Source organism: Labrus bergylta, chromosome 10 (assembly GCF_963930695.1).
Source record: "Labrus bergylta chromosome 10, fLabBer1.1, whole genome shotgun sequence".
In the NCBI taxonomy this organism is placed as follows: Eukaryota; Metazoa; Chordata; class Actinopteri; order Labriformes; family Labridae; genus Labrus; species Labrus bergylta.
The window spans coordinates 19,533,362-19,553,159 of record NC_089204.1 but is presented as its reverse complement, the minus strand read 5'-3'; the positions used below and the strand labels follow the sequence as shown (position 1 = coordinate 19,553,159).

General features: G+C 39.5%; 1 protein-coding gene across 2 annotated transcripts in view; it reads right to left on the bottom strand.

The window, feature by feature from the left end:
* Window positions 1-19,798, bottom strand: part of chrm3a (cholinergic receptor, muscarinic 3a) — an 84,740-nt gene that overhangs the window by 48,201 nt on the left and 16,741 nt on the right. For both annotated transcript variants that reach the window (XM_020639153.3, XM_065959764.1), the window contains exon 2: window positions 5,755-5,869. The gene's annotated coding sequence lies outside the window, so the exon portion shown is untranslated. The remainder of the gene's footprint in view (window positions 1-5,754; window positions 5,870-19,798) is intronic.

The window sequence follows — 19,798 nt, the reverse complement described above, 5'->3', positions numbered from 1 at the left end:
TAACATCATAAGAGACGTGTTAATCTTAATTCTCTCTTTGTAAATAACACGATTTGAGGTATCGGAAGTGTCTGGTTTCCAGTTGCAGAACCAGTTTTATGTCTGTATGCAAAAGCAAAAAGGCGGAATACATTGGCCATAACACCTGCAATCAGATGTAGCTAACAATTCGCTCTTGGACAGTGCTTCTCTACTCCAACTCCAATTCTATTCTTTGAACTTTACTCTTACTTCTCAGGATTCTAGTCACACTATAAATAATGGCAACACACAGGACAGGAAGTCTTTTCTGTAAGTAAGGTCTTTATCACTGACCACTTTCTACACCAGAAGCCATGAAAAGTTAGCATTCACTCTAGGGATGCAACAATTCTCAATACAATATTGAAGTATTGTTGTATAAGGAAGCATTCCCGTCTTTTAAATCAGTGGTGTGGGGACATTTCGCTTCAGCTTTGAGTATAACGACAAGGAAGAGAAAACGGTAAACAAAAAAATTACCATCTGCAAACGTTGTTTTAAACGTGTCACCGTCTCAAATGGAAATTATTGCAGAGTTTGTCTAAGTTTACAGTGTTTTGAGCATTCCTACTTGACTCCCTTGCCAGCCGAGATTGTAGCCAAGTCAAAAGTAAACAAACTTAAACTGTAAATGACAAACATCATCTTCAGTCAGGTGTATATGGTTAAAAAAAAAGAGTTTAAGGGTTTTGGGGTCAGTTTATATACCATACCCTACAGAATGGTGCTGTCATAGACTTGGTGTGTTTTCAGGGCCAATGAATTGTATGGAATATAGGATAGAAAATTCAACATGCTTGAGAGGTTACAATGTGCGTTTCATTGAGTCATAGTTCTATTGTTTTGCATTGGAGAGTCTTTAAAAATGATAGTATCAAGTGTTTGTATCAAGCGACTGAAAGGCACAAAAACTGCAGACATTTGAAGACAGCTACACCAAAGGCACAGAAGATTAGTGCTGGAAAAACTCAATCTCAGGATGGAAAGATTGCTGTGGAGCAAACATATTGGAGAAAGGATGCAGCAAATTGAGCCAAAGCCGCCTCTGGACAAGGCAATGTGTGGACGAGATGGTAAAGTGGAGGACAGGGACTTGGCTAAAGAGTTGTGCAATATGGTGGAAAACCAAATTAGACTCATTACGTGAAACATTATTTGTGCAATCATGCCCCCTTGAATCTCAGTGGATGGGTGAGAGAGGGTGAGAAAAGACTGGGGAGTGATGGAGAACAGGAACATGTTTCAAACTGAGGTAGTGCCTGAAATTCAGCAAAAACATTCTAACCACTTGAGATGATTCCCAATTACAAAAACCATAAAATATGCTACAAATTTTACTGATGGAGTTTCTACAGCAAACTTGGAGAGAAATTAAAAAGATGTTCCGTCTTGACAAGCAGCACCTCTATGCTCTGACTCCAGAATAAAAGAAGTCATCAGTAACAATTGTCACAGCTGTGGGTCTGCAGTGCTGCAGCTGTGGTGCCTTTCCTTTAACAACCATGACTTCCTCGGTCTGTCCCTAGTGGCTTCACCTCATACCCACGGGGCCACGCCGTCTGAGCACCCCTCATGTTTGTGAAGTTCACCACTGTCCCCTTAAGCAACTAATACATACGTGCATAGATTCACAAACAGCTCTACAGGGCGGAGAACAGACTGGAAAAGCACATTTACTCTCTGCGCAAGACGTTTCAGGCTCAAATGTAACACATGGATGTAAAAAGTATTTTGGTGAGAATTATACAATTTCCATGTGATAGAAATCACAAACATTAAGTCATTTTTAAGTTGCATAAAAAAAACCTGTTTTGGTACCCTTCAAGTTAATTCACATAATTTGGATGCAAATTGGACAGACCTACCCTTAGAACAACCTATAATATACAGCATCTAATTTACAATTACATTAAATAAAAGTCAGACGGCGCCAAGCAGGATGATCAAAAAATTCAAGAGAGGCATATTTTTTAATAATAAAAAGTTCTAAGGAGGCCAATTTAAATCACACCATTTGCTCATTAAAACCAATTTTCTAACTTTGTGGCAAAATATTGAATTGAATATGAAGAGAGAAAGAGAGAGAGGTGAAAATGTGTCAACAAAATCTTAGTATTTCTATGCTTTTGAAGTGCTGTAGTCTAGAGACAGAAAGATAATCACAGAGGACAGTCCAAACCTTCCAGTCCCACTAGCTTATCCAGACACTGTACTTTAATATAATACATTATGCATTAGAAACAATATGTAAGGTACTCTAAATATCTATCTGTTAAACTATTCTATTCATGGGTTTTGCACAATGAACAAGTTTTGTGTGGGTGTCAAAACTGTGTGGGAATAGAGACACATCTTGGTACTAATTTAGCATGCATATAATGCATATAATTTAGCATTCCATGTCGTAAGCTTTCAAAAAGTTTATTTACAAGAAGAGAGGAAGTCTGGAATCCAAACATACTAAAAAATATATGACTCGCATCAGGATTAGGGCTAAAGAAAAGTGAACTGAATTCCTTGAAAACAAACATCCTTTGAAACTGCCTCCACACTTTCAGCTGTAATTGAAAAACTATTAATGAGCAGTGAGATACTCATCTGGCACAGCCAATGAGTTTTTAAGGAGACTGAAAACAAGCACTGTGTTGTTTTTTTTCTAACAACATTTGCTCCTGCTTCAGTTTCATTAAAACACAGTGTTGATTGTAAAGACCTCAGCAGAGTAGATCTGTGTGTTTTAATCTATGTGCTAAAAGGACATCAGGTCAGAGATTTTGTAACTTAGTCGAGGATGAATTGCAAATTTGGGGCCTTGAGAACAGCAACCGAATACTAAATACATTTCTTATTAGAAATGTTGAATTATTATAATACAAAACACCATTGCGTAGTGAAGTCCCTCTGGAATGATTTCCCTCAATATCACAATCTCACTCATTTTTTGTTCCTGAACACTTCATATTCATTTTCACAGACGTGTAGGAAATCCAGCAGGAAGAAGTGGACGGATTCAAATAGAGACTGAATGAGAAGTTTGATTAATGTGCAATGATTGAACAGGCAGGATGCCAACAAGAAAGCAAGCAGCTATTGTATATAGGCAGGCACATAAGCAAACACACACACCCACACTGACTCTTGCACGCACTCACACACGCTTGTTTTTGATATCATTACTCATAGTTTGAATTTTGTTTGTTACTGCTGTAACATTTAAATAGCTCTCATATTTCCTCTTTGTTAGTGTTATCTGTCTAATCTGTCTTGGGGTGGCCAATGAGATTTCATGGGTGGCCCAGGCATCCCCTGGTCCACTCCTTTGATACAACCTTGAATGTCTTGTCTGCATTTGTATATGTCATATCATTTTCACTTTTTTCCCTCCTCTATACTGTGTTTATGTATTTAGCTATAAAAGGTTTTTAAAAAAAAAGGTAGCTAAGTCTTGCACTCCTTTTCATTCTTTCAGATGAAATGATTGGATAGGCTCATTACAGGCCATACAAATCCACAGATATTTTTTTTGGCAGAGCTTTGGATTTATCAATGATATGGGATGTAAAGACATTTTCAAAAAATACAAAAAACATGCTCTAAAAAATAAATCATATGCCATTGCTTTAATTCACAAGTAAGACCGGTGAGTTTGTCCTCCAGTTTCTAGAATATCATTATACTCCTGTTTCATAGATAGTTCTATCGTGATCTCTCAAACTGAGGTTTGAGACAGACAGAATAGCTTAAAGCACTTAAAATATGAAATGAAGAACAATCAGCCCCTAAACATCTTCAGTGTTCAATAAAATCTAACAACGTAATGACAGCTGAAAGATGTACGATTGAACAAACGTGGGAAACATTACTTTTGACAGGTAATCAAGTCCTAGGAAATGAGGTGACAGAAACGCTTTATCAGCACCTTCCTACACTCACACGCCCAAATGTGCAAGTCCATATCTCTTGTATAACCGCGTCTGTGCCTGTTGGTACCTCGAAGCCAAATTAAATGCACGCTGAATGAATTCCATCCAATGCTCGAGTGCTTTTAACCATCCCCGCTGATGTACCAGCACTCACAGACACTCTGGGAGACTTTCAACCCACTGAACTCATTGTGGAGAGACGGCACTTACACTGTACATTAACACCATTTCTTACAAGACAAATGAGCCCTGAGTTTAGCCAGTTAATGAAAAAATATGTTGTTTTTTTGGTGTTCGCTTGATTTTAATGTTTATTTGTGTTCACTTACAGGGATTGCATTGATTACTGCCTGAGGTCTTCTACTCTTAAATGGATTCAAGTCTGTTATCCATCATCCTTTCAGAGCATTTCCATAACGGGGGCCTCACGCCAACAGCTACTGCATTTACTGCAAACTTTTCAGAAGAGTGGAGGGTAATATTTTAGCACCAATCGAGCTTCCCAGCAAGATGAACCATGTAGAACGCAGCTGTTTGTCTGCTATGCTCAGCTGGGAGGAATGTTTCTCTTTATTTCAAAGGCATTTGGTTCCATTCAGAAAACAAATACTAATGTGAATGCAAGAGCTTTACATGTGTGACAGTAAACAAATAGTTTGCCAACATATTTAGGCCATATATTGATAATATAACCAAAAATCGATCAGATTTACTTTTACATTTCATTTTTTTGTCACTCTGCTTTCACCCCATTGAAATCAGCCCTTGAAATTGCAGTCAGGTTCTCATTTTTTTTTGCACACAAGAGAGTAAATCAAAGAAATACAAGACCTGTCTGCTGCTCGGTCACAAGTGGCAATTCAAATTCCCAATCCTCTCCACTTCTGAATCTCACTCCCATATCTATTTCAGTTGCTGAGGAGCTGCCTGTTCACCTCCTGCGGTGCTAATACCTCTCCAATGACATATCTAGGGTGCTTATTTGAATTCAAACCACTTGTTTCAATCAAACCACACAAATGCTGTGTTCACGTCGCAGGGCTGAGATTATTCCATGCTCTCTATTACTCTGGGAGGCTCACATTAGTACAAGTAGTGGTGTTTTGAATTGGTGTCTTGGTATTATGATTGCTGTTGTTCTAATGATGTTTGTTTATTTTATTTCGCTGTGTGTGTGCATGTGTGTGTGTGTGTGATAATAATTAGTTTCCACATGTAATAAGTTACAGATGGCTTGAACCCACCACTAAGGACTGCTGCCGTATATGGTCCGTTGCTTCTGCTAACAATAGACTTCCTGGAATGTGATTCCAAAGTAATACTCATTTTCATGTGGTTTCGTCCTTCTCTTCGTCAGACTTACCAAATAATCAGTGCAGTTTAGTTTAAGACCACAATATGAGTCTTTAAAATCAATCAATACCTATCACCTTACCTTCATCACACACAGGCATGCACAAACAGGTGCTTTATTGATCCTATTTCTAGGGTGCTAGAAGGCTTTTTCAGATCAAATACACTTATGAAAGAAGATCATTAAGGAGAGGCCATGCCCTTAATTAAGAAACAAAGATTTTTTTTTCATTGAAATGAGTTTGCTACTTAGGTCAAAGGAGAAATGGCAATGTATATGCATGGCTGAGCCAATCAGGGTTCCAGAAATAAATAAAAAAAAACACATTGAACTTTCCCCCCAAAGGCAGTGGGGATAAAAGCCGTAGAGAAACACATTAGATAACGTGTCCTGTTTTACAGCCGCATCACTCCCCTGCATGTGTGAATACAACAGATTCTCTGAAGCTTAACTCACCAAACGTTTTGGGGAGGTGAAGTGTCTGGAGGTCACCTTTCAGCGGCGTGCCTTTGGGTGTCCATGCTGTCTTCTGGGGGTGTACGATTATCCTCCTCTGCCCGGATCATGGCGTCTAGGAGGGAGACAGGGATCAAGAGGGCAGAGGGAGAAGGAGAGGACAGGAAAGAATTAGTTTAATATGTCCAAATTAGGAAGCTGAGCACCTATAGCACATTGACTTTTCAAGCATTCAAAAATGACAAGGTTAAACAGATGAGGATAAAAATAACACTTTTGTGACTTTATCAGGTCAGAATAACTTTTTTAACAGTTTTTCTCTCCTTAAAAATGTACATTTACTCTCTAAGAGGTCTTTGGTCATCAACTAATTCATCAACTAATTAGTATTTATTTTCATGAATGCCACTGCCAAAAAGCTCATATTGCTGATCTTGAGCAGCGTTAAAATCTTGCTTTACACTTTATTTGTCAAAGGGAAGAATGGCATGTCTTCATGTGTAGGGAAGTGTTCATGCCTTATATAGTCTGGGTCTAGTGGAGTTGCTTGCTGCACATAGCTGGATGTAGCCAGGGGGCTAGCAGGGGAGGTAGTCCTTATGAGAGCTCATTAAAACAAGTCTTTAGAGAGAAAAATGATTGAACTAAAAAAAGGATGAGCTCTCTATTACAAATAATCAAAAGTAATGGAGGAGTTGCCATAGCTGGCTTGGTTTATTGAACTCAAAAAGGATGTCAGGGAAACGGGACAGAAAAAAGCAGGGGATCATACCGTTGAAATTTACAGAAACCAGTGTAAGAAACAAATGAGCCCACTACTCCTCGTTTCATGTTACACTTACAAATGATACCTTAAAGGTCAACAGAGGAAACATATCTCCTCTAATTAGAAGCTGTGTGACATTTCTAGGCAGGAATATTCTCTTTGCGTTGACATCTTCCTTTTTAGTAACACTGACATTTTCACTAACTGCACCAGCACTAAACTAAGAAACAAACACATTTAAATTAAAGTCAACAACTGTTTCCTCTTCTAGTACTTCATAAAGGGCAAGCCAACAAGATGGAGTACCTCATCCTTATACAGATGACCTCACTCGACCTCTCTGCTCCACATTTTAGCTGAGTCTACAAGGCCGTTCTAAAGTGAGCCTTCAAGTGGTCTGAACGAGACAATTACCATTTTTCAAGTTTCCTCTCCAAATCCGTATCAAGACTTGATCCGAGTCTCATTTGCATTTAATACCCGATGAATGAGGGGGGCTTTTCCTACAATAATGTGAAATGCTAATTATCCAGATAGTGTGTGAATGTGAATGAACAATAGCTCATTACCAGCCTGAAACAGGGAAGTGTCATGCAGCACATGTGAAGGCCGTTCTTTTAAAGCAACAGATAAAAAAGGTCAAGTAATTATATGAGGTTTAGTCCTCAGTCTCAGCAATTCTTCTTAATGCTGAAGAAAAATAATATAAAGTGCTGTTTTAAAAAATGTAAAAACTTTTGATTATGAAAAGAAACCCATGTTTAAATGTTTAATCAGCAAGGCCTATCTCACATCGTGTATAAGATAATGGGGGCAAATGGACAGCGGCTGAAATGAAATCTGCAGTACTGTTATGTTGGGTGGAGACAAAAGACCTTGTTGTGCTTGTTATGAGGGAGACTTTTGAAATATGGTGGAAATTCTAAGTTGCGACACTGTCGTTGGTTACAAATGTTTTTGCACCAGCTATTTCCAAATCCATCATAGAAGTTTGAACGTAAATAACCAAAGAAACAGATGGCAGAGGGATATTTGATTCTGAATATTTAAGAGCGATGTTAGGGAGGGACTTGTTGCAGAAATTCTACAATTCTACAATTCACTTAGCAGACGCTTTTATCCAAAGCGACGTACATCAGAGAGTAAGTACAACACAAGCAAGGATCTAGAAAAAAGGGAACAATGTCAGTAAGAGCAAACGATCAGTTTTGAGTCCGATTGGACACACAGGTGCTGACAGGCATTGCACAGAGGCAAAGCACAACATTGACGGCAGTTCTTGAGAGCGCTAATCAGTATAGAAACCATCTTATAAGTCATCGTTATCAAACAAAAACAATCGTCACAACCATCATCATCATCAATGATATCGAAACCATCATCATTAAGTTAGTAGTCATCATGAAAGAGCTAGGTCTTTAGCTTTTTCTTAAAGGGGCAGAGGGACTCTGCAGATTGAATGGAGTTTGGAAGTTCATTCCACCACCGGGGGGCGACAGAGGAGAAGAGTCTAGTCAGAGACTTAGGACCCTGCTGTGAAGGTTGGATCAGACGCCTTTCATTGACAGAGCGTAGTGGGCGGGAGGGAGTGTAGACCCTGATGAGAGAGTTAAAGTAAGGAGGAGCCGTTTTTGTAGCTGTTTTGTAAGCAAGCAGCAGAGTTTTAAATTTGATACGAGCAGTAACTGGGAGCCAGTGTAAGGCGATGAACAGCGGAGTGACATGTGCTCTTTTAGGAAGGTTGAAGACCAGTTGTGCTGCTGCATTTTGTATCATTTGCAGAGGTTTGATAGTGCATGTAGGAAGACCTGCCAGTAGAGCGTTGCAATAATCGATGCATGATATCACAAGAAATCGATTTGTGTTTACAGTAACATAGCACCGGATGTGAAAAAAATTAATCTGCAACAACCCATATTTAGGGCTTTCACTCCCGAAAAACTCCTAATATTTCCAGGGGCAGGGCAGCATAATCTTTCACTCAGACTTCACCTGGACTTTCTCCCACCAGTCCCCTGGTATTTTCCCCTCAGCGAGGAGAATATCCTGAGCAGTCCTCCTGAAATGTTCTAGATATTTTCAGGAGTGAACATGTGAAAAACGGCGAATGAGCGACGCCATTACATGTCTCAAACCCTCCCTCTGAGACTTACCTGTTGTCTGTTTGTTAAGAGACTTCTCTATAATTTTCTTTATCCGTCCTCTTTAGTGAAGACAGCCATGGGGGTAAGATGAATATGATGTAGGGTTGATCAAGGGAACGGAGTCATTTTTAAAACAATGAACTCAACCGTACAACCATTTTTGACTTGTTTTGATATATTTGAAGCATAAATATCACTCCACTTAGTAAGCACTTGTGTTATAGCTAGTACTGGTAAACCTCTACAAGCGTTATGTAACAGGAAGAAGCACTCAGTGACCATATATCAAAGGAGGCCCATGAGAGTCTGCAGCCTCCACAGCTCAACAGAGGGGGATAGACCATTGCAGCACATGGCAATAGACACGCACAGAGAGACCAGAGTGGCAACAAATACAACAAGATGTGTTATTGGATTTAGCTGATTAAACAAGGCAAACCTCATAACACTTCAGCACACAGTCTCTCTTCCTCCCTTATGTCACCAAGCTACGGTCCAAATAAATCTACCAGCAACATTCAGATTTATTGAAAAGAAATTACACTGATTTAACTTTTCACTGACTGTTTGACAAAGCCAAAACAACTCCACAGACCCTAACAACTGTACTTGATTAATGCCTTAAAGGATTTACATGCATGAGTCAAATAGAGAAAAAAATGGAGCTTAAACTTTATTGAATGCTTCGGCAAAGGAGGAGGTTTTTTTTTTTACTCCGTCTGTTTCTGATAGTAACTATAAAGCTACATTTAACATTGAGAAAAAAATACTTTCTCCTACTGTGGTAAACGCTACAAATGACTTTGCTGCCTCTAGGGTCACGCAAACAGCCCTAGTGCCTCACTGGGTTTGTTATAAATGGCTTTTTCTTTTGGATGAAGTGATAGTGTGGAGGAGTACATATTGTCTCCAGCTGTAAAGCTGTGTACTGGAATGTGCAGGAGCAAGGCAGTTTGTGCGCGAGTGAGGTGAAAAAGCGAGACACACACACACACACACACACACACACACACAGAAGGAGAGACAGAAAAGGGCAGAAAGTGTGTACTTCTTGGGGTTGAAACGCAGTTGAGATTGAGCCAAGGTCATCCGCTTACTTATGACATACATGGAGCCAGACTGAGCCGCTCACTTGGACGCTCTCCATCTGCTCCCACTGATAAGAGCGGCTACTTCATGTGCAGCATGGCAGACACCACGGCTCTGCATTGTGTGATTAAAACCCACATTAAGATTCTGCTGGATCACAATTAAGAAGACAGTTTTTCTCACTCGTTCTCGACATGCCTTTACAGAAAATCTTAAGGAGAGCTTTGACTGCTATTTAAAAGTCACATTTTACTACATCTACAAGGTGTTCATGTATAGAATAATGGCTTTTTTCCCCCCGTGCATATTCTTCAGTATTTGCCGGTGTATTTAAAAGCTATTCTAAAGCAGGGGAAGCGCACTTTCTGCTCAGAGAAGAATTATCTTGGACTGCCAGCGAAAGAGGTGGACACCAATATTCTGTTAATGGGTTTATGCATGTCAGCCGAGGAACTCTCTGGCAGGATTGCAAAGAGGCTTGAAACAGCTTAAATGAAAAAAGACTTCTTGGACTGCAGGGACTTCCAACAGTCCATGGATTCTCCCTCACTGTCCTGTGAATCTCGTGTAAAACAGTTAGAGGTTAATAGATGTGAGAGCACCTTTTCCACCAGTGGGACTGCCATGTTTCTCTCTGATCAACAGAGTCACCTCCCTGTGAGCTAAGGCTTGCTTTAACATTATGAGAGACGGCTAAAATTCTGAGATTTTCTGGCAAATAGGTGAGGATGTCCGTTTCTGTTTTGTTTAACCACATGAATTCAAGACTAGGAGAGAACAGAAACATGAGGGCAACAATAAATTGGATATGAGTTAGACATTACTTTTTATGGGGATTAGATAGGTGTGTTGGTGCCAGTCATAAACAAAATGATTGATGGTGCTAACAGATTACACGGTGTTTCACAAAGTGGCAATAAAGTAATGAGGACTCATGTTTGCTGTCCTGGGAGGGTGGCTTGTTGTTTGCAAACATTTACACGCAAATCTGCAGTTAAAAGGAAGTGACAGCGCTCTGTATGCAGATTACAGTCAGCTGTCTGTGTGTGACTTTCAGCCTGCAAATTAAACAAACACCAGGTTCATATCAATAAGACACAGAAACCCCTGACAAGAGCCTGACCACAGGTGCACTGTTTTCCTCATTAAACTTTTAAGTTGTTCAAATGAGTATATTTTGTGAGCCATCTGCTAAAACATACACCCAGTGGTTGTGTGCATGGCCGCATCGGAAACATCAATCGCATGGATAAACTCCAGGAGAGCTTCTGTGACACAGAGAGGGTGATCACTACAACCGCAGCTTATGGCCTCAACATTCATTGCTTCCTTCAATGAGGCATAGCCCATGGAGGTGGACCAATTGGCAGGAAATGAGACCAATTGATTGGGAAACAGATGGAAGAGCAGCAACCACTGTGAGGCCCATGAGGCAGGAAAGAAAGGAAAGAGATGAGGGGTGAAAACGAGAAAGAGAATGACAGTGGTAAACTGAACTAAAGAACCCCCCCCCCCCCAAAAAAAAAGAAAGAACTTTGACTTTAAAAGACATGACGATAATTAAATATAACTTTAAAAACAGATGAATATCATAACAACATTGTCAAGGTATCCCACGGATAACAACACCATTTCCAAGCACATATATTTAGATCTGTTTGAAACTGATGTGTTTAAGATTTGCAACAGTCAAAGTGATCTGTAACACTTACTTTCCTGTGTCTCTTCATGTAATATTTCCAAGAAACAAGGCACAAGAGAAAAACAGAGTGGCCTCGAAAAATCAGCCAATGTAAAAGTGTTCTCGCCCTCTCATATTTTTTAAAGAGTCATCTCGGTAAGGAGTCTGCACAGAGACAATATCTCCGCACTCACAGCCAATTTTTAGACAAGTTTAGGATTCATTAAACTGTTAGGTTTTTTTCATTCTTATGATCACTGATTGCAGAAGAAGTCTTCGTGACCTCACAGAAAAACCTGCATGTGTGCTAGACAGTGCCAAAGCTCTTCAATCCAATCCAAAGATCCAAATGTAAACGCAGAGTTCATCCTGCCATCATAAATCAGAGGAAGCTCCTGCACCCTCATAATGACAAATCTTATAATATAATATGATTTATACTAACTTTGAACAGCAGCTATTCCACAGTTATTAATGTTGTCAGGAGCTGTTCTTCACCATCATTCAGATAACTACTCGAATTAAGCACATATTGAGTCCAAAAAAAAGAGTTTGCTTATACTGCAAGAACGAGCTGAACCAATGAATATCATTTGTTATCTATATTTTTTACTTTTGTAAGAATGATGACAACTCACTGTTATGTAAGATTAAAGGCGGCTCTCCTGGAAAACGTGTATTATCACAGCCATTATAAAGTTTTCATAAGTCAGTATTAAGCTGAAAGTAAGGAATGGATTATTTATAATGAGCGGTATAAATCTACAGAGGGAGAGCAGGTCCTCTTCCAAGAACGCTGAAAAAGAAAATGCAACTCAGAAGGTTAGAAAAAGTTTGTTCAACAATTTGCTGAGTTGACAGATTCCACACACACGACGGCGAGGTTGTCATTTTAAAAAAATAACTTCAAACACTGTATAACAACTTTTGCTATATTGTAATTCTTGTGAAATGGTGTTAGTTTTTAACTGTTAGTTGCGGTCCATGTAGCGTGATCATGATAAGACCTGAGCAACAATACAAAATCCAAACTTCATTGTGTTCAGGATGTTCCCAGATTGCAACATTTAAACCTCATGAACACACAAAATGAAAGAACATCCTTCCAACAAGGGAGCTGGCACAATCCAAAGCGTGTGAATGCAGCAGCAGGCGGCAACTTCACTTTGAGATACCACTACCTCCTATATTCCTGTATTACAATGTCACACATGGCATTTTGTCACCTAGGGATGCTTTGAATTGTTAGTAGATTTTAACTGCGTCCTAAATTGGTACGTGTAATGAACACATCAGAGGATGCAGATGTTGGCTTTCAAGTGTTACACAATTCATCTGATTGGCAGCTGCAGGGAGCTACAGGAAGAAAGCAATGCAACAACAAAAATGAGCCAGAGGAAGACCAAACAATTTGTCGCATGTCTGTAAACAAATAAGGACATGAAATGTAAATGTAAAAAAAAAACAGTCTTTGCAAGAAACAAGGTCAACACCTCAACAATGCAAGTTTTCGTGAATGAAATTGAATGAACATAAAACATCCTCTGACCTCTGCTGCTGGACCAAGCAGACTTTTACTCAATTAGCCTGTTTGACTATCGGCACAAATACTGAAACATCTTGAAATGTACTGAAAATCTGCTGTTTTGATGAAACACCTATTCTTGATTGCCACCCTGACTTAAGTCCCCTGACCAGATGACTCATGACCAGACAAATGGTTCACATCTTTTAAATTGGGGTAATCAAACAAATGCCCTGACACACACACACACACACACACATACACACGCTCTCAGATGAACCTGCTGACTTCACTCAATTGAAGAGTCAGAGGATTACAATCTATTTTATAGAGCCGGCTATGAGAGCTTCATATAAATCTCTATGAGCTTATGCAGCACACTCAGAAACACAACCACTTCACTTTCAAAGTAGCAAGAGTAAGAGATGAAGCTGTTATTAAATATTCTAAGAAAAAAAGGGAATAATATTAAGAGAGCTACACAAAAAAAAAAAAAAAAAAAGAGTAAACAGATTTAAAACTTTGGAGCAAAAATCTCAGGAGTGTGCCACTTAACTGTGAATAAACTCAGTGCCTCAGTACTACAGATTACATCAGACCAGTGCTGAATTTAGATGTGCTGTCTACCTCGTGTCTGCCGTCATTATGAGCCCATTGATCTTGATGAAGTTGACGGCGTCAGATAATGACAGATCCAAGCCAAGTCCCGTCAAATTGCAGTCAAATGAATTCATATAAAGTGCTTTAAATAAACAGGTTGTTCGCAGAGAGCAAAGTGCATGAGTCATCAGCAGAGGGATGAGACTGGAATACGTTCAAGGGACGTTATCTACCCAGAGTGTGAATTAAAAACCCCAAGCACGGTCTCCAAATCATTAACCCTTCGCTGCTACACTGACCTTAGATGTTCATTGGATCTCGTCATGTTTCGGCGCAAGAGAGGAAGTAAATGGGGGGAGGCAGGGGGAGGCAGGGGGGTGGTGGGTGGTTGGTGGTGGTGGTGGTGGGGGAGCACCCTTTGATGTCATTCTGCAAAAAAATGTTTTATCTCCTGTCGAGCATTTGAAAACAGGGCCTGCTGTCCAAAATCTCAATTAGAGCTATTCTGAATGTGAGGAGACAGAATAAGAGGAGGCGTGAGGCGGGAAGGTGTGAACTACGCAGGGGAAAAAAAACATAAAGGCAACTATTAGGACAAATAGGACCACAAACTGAGCAAAACAAACAACAAAGAGCAGATTTTGAAGAAGACGCCAAATCTCGGCTTATGAGCGCCTCTGAATGTGAGATATCCAGCTGGTGTACAAATAAGCTTTTCATTTAGGTTCACGTTAACGGTTAGCATTGTGTTTAAAGGATAATTGAAGGCAGTTTCCTTGACAAATGATGTGTATCCAACCTGAACAGAGTGACAATTCCCCCCCCCCCCCTGTTAGGCCTGCTGCATCCAGGGTCTCATCAGCACAAATACCACAAAAAAGGCATAAAAGATTCCCAAAAGCTCAAAGCTTTTAGCGTGTTCATTCAGCCAAAACCGTGTGGGTTGTTTATTCCCATGTGAAGTACCTTAGAAACAAGGTATATGCACAAGTGGTACCCCTACCTCCTCCCCCTGCATTCCTTCATGTTTGTGAAAAGGCGCCCTTCAGCAGAGGTAAAAAAAAAAAAAAAAAAAGAGGAAAGAAGAGAGGCGAAGAAGAGGCATGGCTTTTTACATTAGGCCTTTCATCTCTCTTCTGCCAACGGTCTGCAGAAAATGGGAGACCACCGAATCCCAAACACCACGATTCTTTCCAAACCCATTTAGCTCAAGAACAGATGAGACACAGGAGAATGAGAAAATTAAGGCTATATATTACAATGTCCCAAAAAGAGCAAAAATACATGCAAAAGGGAATTTAACGACAACCAGCTCCAGAAATAACAAAATCATTTTCTTGGTTTTCGAACGATGACGGACGAAGCTATTTGTAATCTTCAACTTGCAAGACCACTAATAGTCAAGAAAAACTTCCTGTGGATCCAGGAGTCCAAAAGAAAGGAGCCAAAAAAAAATCCAGGCGAACAACCCTCACACTATATAGCTCTCTTGGTTTCTTTTAATCAGACCAAACTATAGACTGTATGTCCCCTCAAAGAACCAGATAAAAACGGTTCTTTACACATCAGTCAGATTTTTTAATATGTCGTGGACAAAAGTGAGCCTGCATAATGCTGAGAAATGCTGTTTATGTTTTTAAGCCATCACATCAGAGAGAATCATACATTTGCCAGTGCTGTGAAAGCTTGTTCTTCAGGGATCATGGGAACAACATCTCTGGGCCGTTTGTTTGCCTTTTTCACAAGTTATTTGTCCAGTTTGACCTTTTAGCGCTGCACAAACACAAAACCATAATCAAAGGGTCTGCACTGAGAGCGCAGAGAAGTATTTTCCAAAGAGAAAGTACAGTTTTGATGAAGCTAGGGATAATGGGAATCCCTGGCTAATTCATGACACGATGATGTTTATATCAAGATACAGCTATTCTGCAATAATTGATATACGAGACAAAATGGTGTATCACAATATCTGATTAACTGAACAATATGCTGCTTAAAAGGTAAAGTGCAGGATTGATGTATGCTTCGCTATCCGACATGATCCGACTGTCTTCTTCTTCTTATGTTCTCATGTTACCCTCCATCATGTCATTAACGCCACCGTGAGGAGTCATGAAGTAGTGACGCAGGAAAATCTGTTTTTAGCACTGTATCTTCTTTTCAATTGAAATATCAAAAGTTGGCATCAGTGATTCCATAATTTCACCAAGAGTCTAGAAAAAAATATAATGCCTTATTAATAATTTGTCCTACCCTGAGATAACGCAGGAAAACACAAAAAAATGGGTTTAAAACGTATGAAAAGCTTTAAAAGCTGTTGAGCAGGAGTGAGTTTGTTCCAGACTAAAATGATCGCTGATAGCTGTTTCAAACTAAACATAAACAAATATTCCCAAACAAGGAAAAATGCCTGAGAATTTGTGCATTTCATCTAATGGACTTACAGTTGTCAAAAGTGATTCATGTTCACAAAGACTGATCCCTCCATAAGGATAAAATGTAATGTTGTAAATGTGGTACTCTACATCCTCCATATCAATATGTGTCCAATTAAATATGAATATTTCAGATGTTTTATTTAAGAATTAACAGTAGCTGTCAAAAGTGATGAATTTGGGGGGGCGGTTATTATGTGTGCCTCATGTACGGGGCCAGAGTTCTCTAAGCGACCAATTTGGATGCACTGTAGGCTTCATTTAATTTTGCCTTCTTTAAAAAAAAAAAAAAAAAAAAAAAAGCATGATAAGCTTTTAATGAATTCATTTATTCTTGCCAACTCAAAGTATCTGAACAATTCTGCTTAACTGGGCCTTCATTTTAGTGTTCAATGTAAAGGAATAGGATTTGTTGAGGTTTTTAACTTGGGGTGATTGCTGCACTGCCACATCAGGAGTGAATATAAGCGCACAACATCGTTCTATGTATACAATGTTTGGTATATTGTTTTGCACAGGAAGGCAGATTTCCTGGTCATATATAGAAAGACAGGAAGAATATTTTCAAAAAACAAGCCCATGCTAAAAAATATGCTTAAGTGTAAAATAAAGCATGGCTTATAAGTGATGATGGAAACTGAGAGAAAGCGTGTGGACACCACGACCAAATACAGATGTACAGCTTTAACCATGTGCTATCTCACAAGTAAAAATACAGCAAACAGGTTTTCTTCACTTTTCTCAAAAAAAAAGCTGCAGCGAGCCAGAGTTGTGACAGCTGAAGGGTTATTACCAATTAGGCCAGCTGTGTCTCTACACCTGTGTGGTTGAGGGTGGACAAGGCAAAAGGGGAGGTGCACAGCTGAGCTTCTGCAACAGGAGGTGACAATATAGAGAGAGATAGAAGCAACAGGAGTCCACCGGTCCTGTTGGAAAGAATTTCTCCTCAGGACAACAGAAACAAGAAGAATTAGAGACTGAGCCCTGCTGCTGGTGAAAATAAAAGGCAGGCCTGAGCCTCCTGACGGATGTTAAATGGAGCGGTGCCCTTCAGAAAAAAATGTGGCCACAACATTCGCAATATTGCTACAGTCAACAGATGACTTTCAATACACTCTTTTCATTTTGCAGCTGCCTCATTGTCCAGTTAAATTGCAAATAAATATCTGGGGCTCCCAATATATAATCCAGCAAGAAAAAAATGATGTTGCGGTACATGCTAATATCTCTACAACAGCCACACTCGGATCAGCTTGGCATAGAGAAGAGACTTTGGACTATAGCGATCCAGACTAATTAAAACAATCCACAAGTTGTTGTTGGAGGCTCCTCTGTTTCTCTACCCGAGCATTAATCAGCTGTCCTGATTTTCCAGGACAGCTCTGTTAGCTTTTAGTAATAACACCCATTATTTTCAAAATGTGGCATTTTGACCTCATGGTAAACCCTTGATTGTATCAAGGTAAATATAAAGGATCTGTATCGTGTTATGTCAGTAGCAAAGTTTATAGTTCAAGGAAGTTCTTTTCATTTAATAATTTGATTTTTTTCCCACAAAATTATGACTCACATAATTACGAAATACATGCTTAACATATAGAATTAAAAGGACAATTCTTTATTTATATGTCATTAAAATGTTCATGTAAATTACCCTCCCTCTAATCCATTTGTCAGGTCAATTGCATACAGTGTGGCTGTTCAACAGTGAGTCTGGGTCTGCTCGATGTTTCTGCCTGTTAAAAGGACATTTCTCGTCATTAATGTTGTGTTAAAGTGTTTTCTCACAGGTGAGTAATGTTGAGTCTCTCTAAAGACACGTAAAATATCTTGTGAAAACTTATGTACATTTTTTTTGCCCTGTAAATAAAAAAAGATGAATTATTTGGAAGTACGATTATTATTATCATTATGTTATGATGTCATAAGTGGTTCTCAGACGCAGGAGGACTTCCTTTAAGTTGATCTACAGTTGCTTAGTTACACTTGGCCTTTTGCAATGAACTGGCATGGTTCAGCTCGTCTCCATGGAACCATCTTGTTTGAAAAGACTTAACTTACCCTAAAAGACATCTGGTTTGAACAATAGACTCTCAAGGTTCTATAATACAAATCCCCAACTTTTTTTTCACTGGGTTGCAGCAATAGACGACCATACAATCGGACTGTCAAATGCAGAAGTATCCCCTGGGAGACTAATGTCCCTCTTTGTAAACAGTAACATATAGCCTATTTAGGGTTCGAGAGGGTATTCATTTTGAATTGAAAAAAAAAAAAAAAAGCAGCACCCAGAGAAATACTTCATCAGCCACTGTTCTGTTCAGCAAAACAGAGGATAATCTGTTTGTTCACAGCCGGAAAATTCCTGAAGCGCACATGAAGGAGGTTGGGGAATATTGAGACAACAATGCGATTTAAAAAAACGCAAAACGCAATCAAAACAACACGCACCAGAGAACGCAGCGTTACAGCCTTATTAGAAAACAGCCATCTTCTCAACACCTAAACGGATGCATGGTTTGGTGTTTGGAGTGAGACAAAAACATAGAGAGGCTCACGCTCCGGCACTTCTTTGTTCTTTCACCGCTCGGCTGGATCAACAGTTAATTCAGCTCGGAGTGACTGTGCAGGCTGCGAGTGACAGCGGTGAATTAATGATTCATTATGCACAGTGTAAGCAAATAGTGAGCCAGTGATGGAGGAAAATGGATTCACACACATCCAGCGCCAACCATGACATCTCCCCAGCCATTAAAAACTATCCAGACACACACGTGGAGGAATCTAAAAAGCAGCTGCGGTTTGTCAAACCGCAGGTACACACAGGAGAACATGCCAAATGTGCTGCTCACATCTGCACTTTTATTTCCTGAAAATGACTTCTCAAGAAATCTGAACCCAAAGCAGTCATTCATAATCATTCATTATACATGTGATGTATTGCTCGTTGAGCCTGGAGCTTTTCTTCTAAATGAATTTTCCATTTTCTTCTCATTCAGGCCAGTCACTCGAGTCATCACTTCGTCTCTGCCTCACCATATGTTCAGAGGTGCAAGCCGAACAGAAGTGTAGAATAAACTTAATACTGTTGAGTCTGCAGAGAGCGTGATGCTGCAGAGGGTGCCATAAAAATTTGATAGCTCATGTCAAAAATGTTTGCGCGGTTTTGTGTTATTAATTCAGAGAGAACTGCACAATTGCAGAATAAGTACTACATGCATATTCCATTAGGGAAACTGGTGATCTGCTATGTCACAGTGTCTGTTTCACACATCAGACTGCTTTTTTGCAGTACAAAGTAGCTTTAAAAGTTTTTTCAAAGGTTCATACATGCAATTCTTCAAGTATCTTAATCTCCTGTCTCCACAGAGATCACGTAAAGGCTGTGAATTCAGCTGAGCAGCAAAGATTAGAGTCTTGCTTCTTAAGTTTCTATTTTAGGGAGAGTGTTTTTTTTTTTGCAAATTCACAAATGTTATATCATATCTCCCTCCTACCTTTTCCCATCCCCTGTCCTCTCTGTCCTTGTCACGACATGAAGGAGCACGTCTGAACCGTTAAATTCCATCATATCCACGTTTAACATGAATAGAGAACATTTATTTGCTATATATGCTTGTGCTAGAAAGCTTAATATCAAGGGTGACAGAGCAAACAAAATCGAAAAAAAAGAAAAACCTTTCACAGATTGACAAATCTTCCAAACTCTAGGCACATCAATTTTAAGACGGATGATTTTACACGTACAGGTCTTCTGAGCAGGTTACATATGGAGCCTCTGATGTCTGGAGGTCTCATGGATAT